This window comes from Cervus elaphus, chromosome X (assembly GCF_910594005.1).
Source record: "Cervus elaphus chromosome X, mCerEla1.1, whole genome shotgun sequence".
Classification (NCBI taxonomy): domain Eukaryota; kingdom Metazoa; phylum Chordata; class Mammalia; order Artiodactyla; family Cervidae; genus Cervus; species Cervus elaphus.
Window position 1 is genome coordinate 147,195,514 of NC_057848.1, and position 5,713 is coordinate 147,201,226.

The following is a 5,713-nucleotide window of genomic DNA, read 5'->3' on the forward strand; positions in this document are numbered from 1 at the left end:
GAATAGCCCAAGGCATTTGCTTCTGAAAGATTCTGAAAGCATTATACCAAATATTGTTGAGACTCTGTGATACCCAGCTATCTATTGGGTGACAAGGACTGAACTGTCTATGAAGAACATGAAGAAAGGTGATAGCCCATGAAAAGAAAGTCTCCAGAAACCAATCTCATATTAGTTGGTAATTACAAACTGAGTTTGGGATGATGCACAGAATGCTTTGCTCACTGTGTAGTGCCACAAAAAATCAGTGATGGCTATAATTGTGAATGATCGAAGACTTCACCTAAGGTTTAGACCACTTTCCTTTATAATGTTAGATGATGTCCAGCTGAGCCACCCTATCATTGACAGCTGCAGAATTCCGGGACATTTGCCCTTCTCAAATTATTTCTTTTCATTTATTGGGATGTGCCATTGGGTTGGCCAAAAAGTTTGTTTGGGTTTTCTGTAACGTGGAAAAAAACCGAGTGAACCCTTTTGCCCAACCCAGTACTACACTGTGGCTGATTCTCAGTACACCCTTAAAGTGTAAATTGCCTGAATATCCAATGTACTGTCGCATCTCAGACTTAATAGGGATAAAGAGGTGATTATCTACATGGGCTCATCACTTTTTGGTCTGGGTATAATAGAGTACTAGGTGAAATCAGAAAATTGGACCAAATATCTTAAGTGTCTTCAAATATTCTAGTCCTCCAGTTCTCCTAGCCAGGATGCACATTTTTAAAAGTCTTGAAACACGAGGATCTTAACATTTCCCTTTCTTACATTGATGCTTAATGCCACCAGAGTGTTAGCTGAACCTTTGAAGTGACTGTAACAGAGAAAAGAAGCCTCACTGTAAGATGTGACAAAATTGTTTCCTAAATCACATTTTATTATATGGTAGAATACAGCCACAAGGTACATGATGAAAATCTTAGCACTAAAGATAATTATAATAAAACTAGAAAAAAAATCAAAGGGAAAGCTACAAAAATAAGTGGCATAGGCTGAATTATCCAGCATCTATTTTTAATCTTTAACTCTTGAAGTTAATAGGAACAACGCACATTTGGCATAAGTACGTGGCGTAGGCTCAAAGTAAGTCACTCATTAATATGTAAACACCAGATCCCAATTTTGCTTCCTCAATTTCCCTATAAATTCATTCACTCAATTGATATTCATCTAGTGTCTGCACTGTAGCACTCACCAGTAGGTGCTAGATACGTAGCTGAGAACAAGACACTAGCAGTGGTACTGATGTGAGGAATTGCTTTCCTAAACATTATTTTGTATCTGGTGCTAAAGAATAATGGTGGTAGTTGTGGAGGTAAGCATTGGTAACACCAGAATTTGGGGTATGACTGTATGGTTCCCAGGGTTGTAGCAGACGTGCGCATATAAACACTGGCTCGGGGATGTATGTCTTGCAGTATCTGATGGGTTATTAGCAATAGGACACAAACAGAGGTTTGAAAGGTGCTTGTTCACCGGGGCTTGTTTTCTCCTGCAACCTCAAGTCTACCATGTGGGCAAACCATGAGTGTCAGATGGAAAAGTGTGTTGCAGAGGTGAAGAACCCCAGCTGAGGCTCACTACGAGAACCAGCCTGACAACCAACAGACACACGAATGAAGCCATCCCAGACCATCCAGTTTCAGTTTCAACAAAGCCTCTAGCAGAGATCAGGTGAGCCAACCTGGACCAGAATTGCCCAGCAGATCCACAGAATTGGGAGAAGCAACAAATGCTTGTTTTAAACCACTGTGTATTAGTTGGTTATATGCATCAAAAGGTAACTGATACAGAGTATCCCCAACTCATCCTCTGTGGCTCAGTGGCAAATAATCTGCCTGCCACGCAGGAGATGAGGGTTCAGTCCCTAGGTTGGGAAGACCCCCTGAAGTAGGAAATGGCAACCCACTTTAGTATTCAGTCCAAAGACTCTCAAAAGAGTCAGACAGAACATAGTGACTAAATAACAACAACAACAACAGAGGAAATCCACATGTATAAGTTGAAGTTGAATCCTGAATTCACACTATCTACAAAAATTAACTCCAAATGAATCAAAGACCTAAGTGTAAGAACTGAAATGATTAAAACAATTAGAAGGAAAATAGGACTAAATCTTTTTGGTATTGGATTAGACAATGGTTCCTTAGATATGAGATCAAAAACACAAGCAACAAAAGAAAAAAAAATAGATAAACTGGGCATCCCTGATATAAGGAGAAGTACTTGGGGGTGGGGGTGTGGTCATTACTGCACAATCTAGTTACTTGAGAAAGTAACTTACTTTACTAAGCTTGATTTTTCATTATCTGTAGAATACGGATACTATTTATATCATAAGAGTCTTGTAAATATTGATGATTATATTTTAAATTCTTTACATGTTTTTAGGCTTGTCGTTTAGTTGTTCAGTCATGTCTGACTCTTGAAATCCCAGGGACTCTAGCCTACCAGGCTCCTCTGTCCATGGGATTTCCCAGGCAAGAATACTGGAGTGGGTTGCCATTTCCTCCTCCATCTCTACCCAGGGATCGAATCCACGTCTCCTGCATTGGCAAGTAGATTCTTTATCACTGAGTCACCTGGGAAGTCCATTTAGGCTTATACCATTGTCAATAAGAAAGTCGTATTTTTGTTTCATACTTTCTGCTTGGTCTATATTCTTCATAGGTTGTATAAACTACCTGGTATTCAGAATTGAAGTCAAAGCTACTCTATTTATAGTTATTATAATAATAGTTATAATAATATTATGGTAATATTATAATAGTTATAATAGTAATAATATTATAATAGTTATAATTTATTATTTTCAAAGAAGGCAATGGCAACCCACTCCAGTGTTCTTGCCTGGAGAATCCCAGGGGCGGCGGAGCCTGGTGGGCTGCCGTCTATGGGGTCGCACAGAGTCGGACATGACTGAAGCGACTTAGCAGCAGCAGCAGCAGTTATTATTTTTAGATATTACTTATAGTTTTCTAAAATGGCTGTGCCAGGATAATTAACAGTATGGTTGATGCCTGAGTTAGGATGTATCTATGAATCAATAATATTAAGATCATACTGAAAGCATATATGTTTGCAAATATGGGAATAATATGTAAAATTCATATGTATTACATAAGTAATATGTAAATATCATAAAATAAGAACTAGTGATTTCCTTCCAGCATTTATTTACCTTTGCTATTAATTTGTGAAATTAATTAGAATCAGAAATTAATATCAGTTTCTGTATCAATAGCAGCAAACCCATTCAGTTCATTAGTGTGAGAAGAAACTCAAGCCTACATTTTAAAGACTGTGTTTTCTGTGTTAGAATGAATAAAAGAGTGATGCTGCTTAAAAGAGCTGAGTGGAAAAGGTCACTTTCTGAAAGCACAAAGTGAGCTGGAGTACAGAGGAGCTAGATATCTCTGATAGCTTCAAAAGCAACAGAACAGTCAGAGAACATTCCTACCCAGAGATTAAATATAGTACTTGACCCTTGGGAAGGGGTGCATGCAGGAGCAAATGATAAAGCCATATAGAGATGGATAACACAAGGAACTTCATTTACCATGTGGATGGGTGGAAGATGGTGTTGAGTGACACATTACATTTTTGTGTCCCTACTCTTTTGACTTAACATATTAACCATTAGGATTAGAATTTTGATGAGAGTGAGAGAAGTTTGAGATAAATACATTTTCTTTTTTTAGATTGGGGTGTAGCTGCTCTACAATGTTGTGTTAGTCTCTGCAGTACAACAGCACGAATCACTCCTATGTATACATATATTTCCTCTCTCTTGAGCCTCTCTCCTACCCCCAACCCCACCTCTCTAGGTCATCCCAGAGTTCTCAGCTGAGCTCCCTGTGCTATACACTATACACTAAAGCTTCCCACTAGCTATTTATTTTACACAGGGTAGTGTATATTTTTGTCAGTCCCAATCTCCAATTTATCCCCCTCACCATGGCTGCATATCCATTCCCTATATCTGCATCTCTGTTGCTGCCCTGGACATAGGTTCACCTCTTCCATTTTTCTAGATTCCACATACGTGCGTTACTATACAATATTTGTTTTTCTCTTTCAGTCTTACTTCACTCTGTATGACAGACTCTTTCCTTAGAGTTTAGGTCAGTTTGATTTCGATGCAATAGTGTATGTTCTCTTGAACATGAACTCTCTCAAGAAGAGATAGCATAAGAATTGATACTAATTTAGTCGGACGTTTGACACCGTGCTGGGTCTACATTCTGATGCTTTCCTCCCAAGCGTCTGGGTCAGCAGGTGATGGCCACTGTTGGAACAAGAAGTGTCTTTAATGAACTGCAGATATAAGGGGAAGATTGGCCTAATTCTAAGCTAAAACAAGTCACAATTTACCACAGAGAAGGCATACTGAAAAATATTCTAGCATTTTCTAGTGATTCACATTCTTTCAATTGGCACATCCATCTAAGATATTCCTGCTATGAGTACTGATTTATATTTTAAGATTTAATTAATTAGAAAAGAAAAAGTAATGGCCTTGGAGGTCCTTTTGGTCTGCTAAGTCTTTACTGTTTGAGGAAAGAAGTGACACTTAGAGGCAGTGGCCATGAATTTCAGAAGCAAGGCTCCTAAGTCTCTGAGGAAGATCTGCCAGACATTTAAGAGTTTGGGTGATATCAACACTCACCTGGAAGAAGAATGAAAGAGGAACGCCATGAACATATTGAAATCATGTAGTACTGTTACTTTTCATAGAGAATAAGTTACTACAAGCAGGTCTTTCTTGGCATCTATCCATGACAGTCTGGTTGAATTGTCACAGTCAGCAAAGACTCCCATTTAAATACTGTTCATCTGCAAAGAGACATGACGCTATCCCTAAAGAGAATATTCTCACAAGGTTTTGGTACATTCAATAATGATTGCCCACTGAATTGCAGAAGCTATTTGTAAAGTGGTTAGAATACTGAATCTCTAATACTGGGAGAGATTAGACACTTCTTATCTGGCACTGACATCCCAACCTCTTAATCAGCCACTAGTGAGTCATAGTAAGTTTTACAATTGTTGCATTAAAGGTTAAACATAATTGGCTATAGTCTAACTTTTTTATCCACTGCAGTAGCTTCTGCTATAACTTCAACTCCAGCAGAGTCTTTCAAACTCATAATCTCAGCTCTTATTTAGTGTTTCAATGGGTAATTTCAAGTTGTTATGAATAAAAATGTTAATGTGTCTATAAAATTTTCTTGAAGAAAAAATGTTACCTGGGAGGGTCACACTGCAATTAACTGAACATGCCTAGTCAGTACATAGTTAATTTTAGTACCTCTACTTATGAAGACTCTTTCAGGAGCACAAAGGTTTTTGGAAACTGAACTCTGCTCTGCTTCCCTCATTGTCCTCGGTGTTATTGTAATTCTTACCATGTGAACCTTGTGAATAGGATTGGTTACTAGAATTTGTCATTTGCTGTTCATAGCATTTGTAGGTTGCTCTGGAGTTTTGGTCAAAAGGAGTTGCTTGGTTGTTGTTATCAGCTGAGGTAGCTAATGCTGCTTCAGAGGATTAAGAATTATTATTTTTCAGCTCTGTAGAACATTGTACTGAGTTGTTGCTGTTCAGTCTCTAAGTTGTATATGACTGTGACCCCATGGACTGTAGCACACTAGGCTCCTCTGTCCTCCCAGAGTTTGCTCAAATTCAAGTCTGTTCAGTCGGTGATGCTATT